This window comes from Microcebus murinus, unplaced genomic scaffold (assembly GCF_040939455.1).
Source record: "Microcebus murinus isolate Inina unplaced genomic scaffold, M.murinus_Inina_mat1.0 scaf078_hap2_Mmur4.0, whole genome shotgun sequence".
Taxonomy (NCBI): domain Eukaryota; kingdom Metazoa; phylum Chordata; class Mammalia; order Primates; family Cheirogaleidae; genus Microcebus; species Microcebus murinus.
Window position 1 is genome coordinate 41,161 of NW_027439024.1, and position 8,173 is coordinate 49,333.

The window sequence follows — 8,173 nt, forward strand, 5'->3', positions numbered from 1 at the left end:
GGCGGCGGAGGGCGCCCCTGCCCCGCTCGAGAAGCCGAGCCTCTCTGGGCTTCCCCGCCGCCGCCTCCCGCCCCAGGCCCCGCGCCGGGCGGGGCCGGGCCGGCCGGGTCCCGCGGGCTCCCAGGGACGGGGGTGATGGGCGGGGCGGGGCGGGGTGGGGGGCTGTCTCTCTATACACACACACACACACTCACACTCACTCACACTCACACAAGATGCGCCTCCACGGCTGGACTCGCCAAGGTGGAGCCCTCCCAGCCCCCCTCGTCTCCTCGCCCGGCCTCCTTCACCTACCCGCTGCCCACCCCCAGCGCGTCGCTGCCGCTGACTGCGCACGCGCGGGACGCTCGCCCTTTGACCCCAGCCAGGGGCCGCCCTCCCCCACAACCCCTTTCAGCTGCGCCCCCCCCTCGCCCTGTGGGTGGGCTGCCGCCTATTCCCCCGGGCCAGGGCTGGGGCACAGCCAGTGTATGGGGCGTCTCTCTCTGGGGATGTGTCCCATGGGTGGGGTGGGGTGGCGTGGTTTGGGGGGCGCTGAAGAAATCAGTCCCCTCCATCTCCTACCTCTGGAAAACGCCCAAGCCCGTGGAGAACTGCCGGCACCGCTTCGTGGGGGCCGGGACCCTCCTCCGTGTCCTCCTGTGGCCCAGTCCAAGGGGCCTGGGCCTGGCCGGGGCTGCTTTGGACCCCGACCACCCTGGCGTGTGGACTCGCTAAAAATCGGCCATTAGATATTGGATTCCAGCTTCCTGGAGGTCATTTCACTAATGAGTGCACCGGAAAGAGTTTCCTAATCCATCTGTGAGGGTGGCAACTGAAGGAGAATTTTAAAGCTGACAGAATAGGCGAGGGAAGGCATAGGAGATTTCCACACCCAGCAAGGAAGACTTTCCCGAAATGGAAGAAAGAAACGAGCAAACAGAGACACCGGTAGCCCGCCCGGAAAAGAGTCTGCCCCTGAGAGAAAGCACCCTGACCAGGTTCACCCGTGGGTGGGTGGCGAGCTAGCGGCATTCAGAAGAGCGAGGCCCGCAGTCTGTGCGGAAGACACCTGCACTCGGGTGTGTGTGGCGGCGCGATTCACAAGCAGCTCTAGATGTTAAACCAAGGAGAAGCCAGGGAGTTCCCAACGCCCCAGGTGTCCTCAGCCCACGACTGGCTGCTGTGGGAATGCGAAGCCCGGCTCCTTGTCTCAGAGCGGGGTTCCCAGGAGGATCAGGCTGAAGCTGGGACTTGGCCTCAAAGTGTCCCCTCGCATGGCCACCCCCTTCCCCTTCCTGCTCCTCTACTCCTGGTGCCCCTCCATCCAGGGGCCAGACCTTAAAGAGTCACCGCAAGAGAATCCTGGTCCCAAAGGAGCCTTCTGGGGGACCGGTGCTGAGAGAGGTTGTGGGCATGGCCCGCTGGGGCTCTGCCCGACCCAGGGCTGAGAGATGCCACCTCCCAGCTCTGGGTCCCTGCAGGAAGTGTTGGCAAGCACAGGGCCGGTCCTCCAAAGGCCCAGGTGCAGGGAGCCCAGGCCAAGCAGCCTGTGGAAGAAGCCACTTGCCGTGCCACCCCGGGAACAGGACTGCAGGCCCCGGCCCTTCCCACCTCCTCCTCCTCCTCCTCCGCCCCGCACCCCCCCCCCGACATGGCACAGGGCTCAGAGACACCTCAGACTCTTGCTACCCAAAGTGCAAAGGGCATCAGTTGCTCCTCCAAACACCCCGCCCAGCAGACCGCGTTGTCCAGCCAGCCCCCGGGCCTCCCTGGGGTGCCCAGCACAAAAGTGCAGACACCCACCGGACCCTCAGTCTCAGTTTTCGGAGGTTTTTGCCACTCTAAGGACCCGCAGGCCAGCTGGGCCTTCGGGCAGGACAGAGAGCCCCGGAATCCGACGTGGAGAGCTGCGTGTACGTCCCCATCAGGAGGCGGTCCCCACCTCCGCGGCTCTCCCCTTGCGGGGAGCGGCAGCCCAGCCGGCAGCCGCAGGGCCTCAGGGAAGACACCAGGCTGGGCCCCCGCGGCACAGCGGGGGCACGTCCCCCGCACTCACGCGACTTAGGGACGGCTGCTGGAGACTGCTGCGGCCACCCTGCTGCCGGGTTTCTGGAGGGCTTCCTGGAAGCAGCGTCCACACCAAGCCCTTGGAAGGCCCAGGCGACGGAGGAGCCGGTCAGGCAGGGGCCGAGGACGGTGAGAGGCCGGGCGGGAAGGAGCGTGTCAGGCAGGGGCAGAGGACGGTGACCGGCCGGGCAGGGAGGAGCCGGTCAGGCGGGGGCCCAGGACAGTGACGGGCCTGGCCGGGGAGGAGTGCGTCAGGCAGGGGCAGAGGAGACGGGCTGGGTAAGGGTTAGGGTTACAGTTAGGGCACAATTCACAATCCCAAAGACGTGGAAGCGACCCGAGTGCCCATCCATCCAGGAGTGCATCAATAAAATGTGGCGCGTGGACACCACGGAGTGCCATTCGGCTGTGAGGAGCAGCGGTGAGAGGGCGCCTCTCGTGTTCTCCTGGCCAGAGCTGGAACCCGTTCCAGGAAGCCAAGTATCCCAAGAATGGACACACGAGCACCACGTGAGCGCGCTCACCAGCAAATTGGTACGAACGGATGGACGCCTAAGTGGACAGAGAGGAATCACCTTCATCGGGTGGGTGTCGGGCGGGCGGGTGGGGGGAGGGGAGGGGCATACACATCCATTAGGCATGGGGTGGGTGCGCACCGACTGGGGGATGGGCGCACTTGAAGCTCTGACCCGAGGGGGGAGGCTTGGAGAGGGCAAGGCACCCGACCTTAACATTGGTACCCCCACAATACGCTGGAACAACATGAGAGGTATATGAATAAGAACACAGGGGGGGCCGGGCGCGGTGGCTCACGCCTGTAATCCTAGCTCTCTGGGAGGCCGAGGCGGGCGGATTGCTCCAGGTCAGGAGTTCGAAACCAGCCTGAGCAAGAGCGAGACCCCGTCTCTACTAAAAATAGAAAGAAATTAATTGGCCAACTAATATATATAGAAAAACACAGCCGGGCGTGGTGGTGCATGCCTGTAGTCCCAACTACTCGGGAGGCTGAGGCAGCAGGATTGCTTGAGCCCGGAGATTGAGGTTGCTGTGAGCTAGGCTGACGCCATGGCACTCACTCTAGCCTGGGCAGCAAAACGAGACTCTGTCTCAAAAAAAAAAAAAAAGAACACAGGGGGGAGGGCGGCACGGGCAACACATGTCACCTGAATACTTGTACTCCCATCATCTGCTTGAAAAGAGAGAGAAAAGAAAATGCAATCCTAGAGGTAAGAGACACTTTTTAAAAATAATGAATCCGAAGAGAAAAGTAAAAGGAGGCCTGTGGAGCAGGTCTGGGTGTGACTCCGGATCCCCCAACATCAGGTGCCACCACCAAAGATTCCTGCGTGTAGCCCATAGAACCCCAAAAGCAACGGGACGAGTTCTGGTCACATACTCCCTCAAAATGACATCCTGGCCTTCTTCTGGAACTCCCTCCCCTCTCAGACTCTCAAGGTTTCCTCCAGCGTGTCGGTTCCCACAGAGCAGACCTTTGGTCTGAGACCTGACAGTCCAGATGCCACGCATGCTGCCGCGTGGCGGCGGTGTCGCGGCTTGGGACAAGAGGAGGCCCCACGGTGCGGGCTGGGGCGCCAGGCACCGCGCGGGCGCTGAGGGTGGGGGTGACCCCCACCCCGGGCCGCCGCCGCGCTCCCAGAAAGGGGACAGAACAAGAGGCAAGAAAAAAAAAAAAAAAAAAAAGCAGCAGCCTGTGGCACCCGGTATTCCCAGGCGGTCTCCCATCCAAGTACTAACCAGGCCCGACCCTGCTTAGCTTCCGAGACCAGACGAGATCGGGGGCGTTCAGGGTGGTGTGGCCCTAGACGGCGGCGGAGGGCGCCCCTGCCCCGCTCGAGAAGCCGAGCCTCTCTGGGCTTCCCCGCCGCCGCCTCCCGCCCCAGGCCCCGCGCCGGGCGGGGCCGGGCCGGCCGGGTCCCGCGGGCTCCCAGGGACGGGGGTGATGGGCGGGGCGGGGCGGGGTGGGGGGCTGTCTCTCTATACACACACACACACACTCACACTCACTCACACTCACACAAGATGCGCCTCCACGGCTGGACTCGCCAAGGTGGAGCCCTCCCAGCCCCCCTCGTCTCCTCGCCCGGCCTCCTTCACCTACCCGCTGCCCACCCCCAGCGCGTCGCTGCCGCTGACTGCGCACGCGCGGGACGCTCGCCCTTTGACCCCAGCCAGGGGCCGCCCTCCCCCACAACCCCTTTCAGCTGCGCCCCCCCCTCGCCCTGTGGGTGGGCTGCTGCCTATTCCCCCGGGCCAGGGCTGGGGCACAGCCAGTGTATGGGGCGTCTCTCTCTGGGGATGTGTCCCATGGGTGGGGTGGGGTGGCGTGGTTTGGGGGGCGCTGAAGAAATCAGTCCCCTCCATCTCCTACCTCTGGAAAACGCCCAAGCCCGTGGAGAACTGCCGGCACCGCTTCGTGGGGGCCGGGACCCTCCTCCGTGTCCTCCTGTGGCCCAGTCCAAGGGGCCTGGGCCTGGCCGGGGCTGCTTTGGACCCCGACCACCCTGGCGTGTGGACTCGCTAAAAATCGGCCATTAGATATTGGATTCCAGCTTCCTGGAGGTCATTTCACTAATGAGTGCACCGGAAAGAGTTTCCTAATCCATCTGTGAGGGTGGCAACTGAAGGAGAATTTTAAAGCTGACAGAATAGGCGAGGGAAGGCATAGGAGATTTCCACACCCAGCAAGGAAGACTTTCCCGAAATGGAAGAAAGAAACGAGCAAACAGAGACACCGGTAGCCCGCCCGGAAAAGAGTCTGCCCCTGAGAGAAAGCACCCTGACCAGGTTCACCCGTGGGTGGGTGGCGAGCTAGCGGCATTCAGAAGAGCGAGGCCCGCAGTCTGTGCGGAAGACACCTGCACTCGGGTGTGTGTGGCGGCGCGATTCACAAGCAGCTCTAGATGTTAAACCAAGGAGAAGCCAGGGAGTTCCCAACGCCCCAGGTGTCCTCAGCCCACGACTGGCTGCTGTGGGAATGCGAAGCCCGGCTCCTTGTCTCAGAGCGGGGTTCCCAGGAGGATCAGGCTGAAGCTGGGACTTGGCCTCAAAGTGTCCCCTCGCATGGCCACCCCCTTCCCCTTCCTGCTCCTCTACTCCTGGTGCCCCTCCATCCAGGGGCCAGACCTTAAAGAGTCACCGCAAGAGAATCCTGGTCCCAAAGGAGCCTTCTGGGGGACCGGTGCTGAGAGAGGTTGTGGGCATGGCCCGCTGGGGCTCTGCCCGACCCAGGGCTGAGAGATGCCACCTCCCAGCTCTGGGTCCCTGCAGGAAGTGTTGGCAAGCACAGGGCCGGTCCTCCAAAGGCCCAGGTGCAGGGAGCCCAGGCCAAGCAGCCTGTGGAAGAAGCCACTTGCCGTGCCACCCCGGGAACAGGACTGCAGGCCCCGGCCCTTCCCACCTCCTCCTCCTCCTCCTCCCCCCCGCCCCGCCCCCACAGGGCACAGGGCTCAGAGACACCTCAGACTCTTGCTACCCAAAGTGCAAAGGGCATCAGTTGCTCCTCCAACCCCCCCCCCCCCCGCCCAGCAGACCACGTTGTCCAGCCAGCCCCCGGGCCTCCCTGGGGTGCCCAGCACAAAAGTGCAGACACCCACCGGACCCTCAGTCTCAGTTTTCGGAGGTTTTTGCCACTCTAAGGACCCGCAGGCCAGCTGGGCCTTCGGGCAGGACAGAGAGCCCCGGAATCCGACGTGGAGAGCTGCGTGTACGTCCCCATCAGGAGGCGGTCCCCACCTCCGCGGCTCTCCCCTTGCGGGGAGCGGCAGCCCAGCCGGCAGCCGCAGGGCCTCAGGGAAGACACCAGGCTGGGCCCCCGCGGCACAGCGGGGGCACGTCCCCCGCACTCACGCGACTTAGGGACGGCTGCTGGAGACTGCTGCGGCCACCCTGCTGCCGGGTTTCTGGAGGGCTTCCTGGAAGCAGCGTCCACACCAAGCCCTTGGAAGGCCCAGGCGACGGAGGAGCCGGTCAGGCAGGGGCCGAGGACGGTGAGAGGCCGGGCGGGAAGGAGCGTGTCAGGCAGGGGCAGAGGACGGTGACCGGCCGGGCGGGGAGGAGCCGGTCAGGCGGGGGCCCAGGACAGTGACGGGCCTGGCCGGGGAGGAGTGCGTCAGGCAGGGGCAGAGGAGACGGGCTGGGTAAGGGTTAGGGTTACAGTTAGGGCACAATTCACAATCCCAAAGACGTGGAAGCGACCCGAGTGCCCATCCATCCAGGAGTGCATCAATAAAATGTGGCGCGTGGACACCACGGAGTGCCATTCGGCTGTGAGGAGCAGCGGTGAGAGGGCGCCTCTCGTGTTCTCCTGGCCAGAGCTGGAACCCGTTCCAGGAAGCCAAGTATCCCAAGAATGGACACACGAGCACCACGTGAGCGCGCTCACCAGCAAATTGGTACGAACGGATGGACGCCTAAGTGGACAGAGAGGAATCACCTTCATCGGGTGGGTGTCGGGCGGGCGGGTGGGGGGAGGGGAGGGGCATACACATCCATTAGGCATGGGGTGGGTGCGCACCGACTGGGGGATGGGCGCACTTGAAGCTCTGACCCGAGGGGGGAGGCTTGGAGAGGGCAAGGCACCCGACCTTAACATTGGTACCCCCACAATACGCTGGAACAACATGAGAGGTATATGAATAAGAACACAGGGGGGGCCGGGCGCGGTGGCTCACGCCTGTAATCCTAGCTCTCTGGGAGGCCGAGGCGGGCGGATTGCTCCAGGTCAGGAGTTCGAAACCAGCCTGAGCAAGAGCGAGACCCCGTCTCTACTAAAAATAGAAAGAAATTAATTGGCCAACTAATATATATAGAAAAACACAGCCGGGCGTGGTGGTGCATGCCTGTAGTCCCAACTACTCGGGAGGCTGAGGCAGCAGGATTGCTTGAGCCCGGAGATTGAGGTTGCTGTGAGCTAGGCTGACGCCATGGCACTCACTCTAGCCTGGGCAGCAAAACGAGACTCTGTCTCAAAAAAAAAAAAAAAGAACACAGGGGGGAGGGCGGCACGGGCAACACATGTCACCTGAATACTTGTACTCCCATCATCTGCTTGAAAAGAGAGAGAAAAGAAAATGCAATCCTAGAGGTAAGAGACACTTTTTAAAAATAATGAATCCGAAGAGAAAAGTAAAAGGAGGCCTGTGGAGCAGGTCTGGGTGTGACTCCGGATCCCCCAACATCAGGTGCCACCACCAAAGATTCCTGCGTGTAGCCCATAGAACCCCAAAAGCAACGGGACGAGTTCTGGTCACATACTCCCTCAAAATGACATCCTGGCCTTCTTCTGGAACTCCCTCCCCTCTCAGACTCTCAAGGTTTCCTCCAGCGTGTCGGTTCCCACAGAGCAGACCTTTGGTCTGAGACCTGACAGTCCAGATGCCACGCATGCTGCCGCGTGGCGGCGGTGTCGCGGCTTGGGACAAGAGGAGGCCCCACGGTGCGGGCTGGGGCGCCAGGCACCGCGCGGGCGCTGAGGGTGGGGGTGACCCCCACCCCGGGCCGCCGCCGCGCTCCCAGAAAGGGGACAGAACAAGAGGCAAGAAAAAAAAAAAAAAAAAAAAAGCAGCAGCCTGTGGCACCCGGTATTCCCAGGCGGTCTCCCATCCAAGTACTAACCAGGCCCGACCCTGCTTAGCTTCCGAGACCAGACGAGATCGGGGGCGTTCAGGGTGGTGTGGCCCTAGACGGCGGCGGAGGGCGCCCCTGCCCCGCTCGAGAAGCCGAGCCTCTCTGGGCTTCCCCGCCGCCGCCTCCCGCCCCAGGCCCCGCGCCGGGCGGGGCCGGGCCGGCCGGGTCCCGCGGGCTCCCAGGGACGGGGGTGATGGGCGGGGCGGGGCGGGGTGGGGGGCTGTCTCTCTATACACACACACACACACTCACACTCACTCACACTCACACAAGATGCGCCTCCACGGCTGGACTCGCCAAGGTGGAGCCCTCCCAGCCCCCCTCGTCTCCTCGCCCGGCCTCCTTCACCTACCCGCTGCCCACCCCCAGCGCGTCGCTGCCGCTGACTGCGCACGCGCGGGACGCTCGCCCTTTGACCCCAGCCAGGGGCCGCCCTCCCCCACAACCCCTTTCAGCTGCGCCCCCCCCTCGCCCTGTG

At 63.7% G+C, this 8,173-nt stretch overlaps 2 non-coding genes across 2 annotated transcripts; both read right to left on the bottom strand.

Moving 5' to 3' along the window:
- Positions 1–3,755: 3,755 nt before the first annotated feature.
- LOC142869454 (5S ribosomal RNA) lies at positions 3,756–3,874 on the bottom strand. The gene has a single exon (XR_012918069.1). It is a non-coding gene; the product is annotated as a 5S ribosomal RNA (ribosomal RNA).
- Positions 3,875–7,634: 3,760 nt separating this feature from the next.
- Positions 7,635–7,753, bottom strand: LOC142869455 (5S ribosomal RNA). Its single transcript, XR_012918070.1, has one exon. It is a non-coding gene; the product is annotated as a 5S ribosomal RNA (ribosomal RNA).
- Positions 7,754–8,173: the final 420 nt, after the last annotated feature.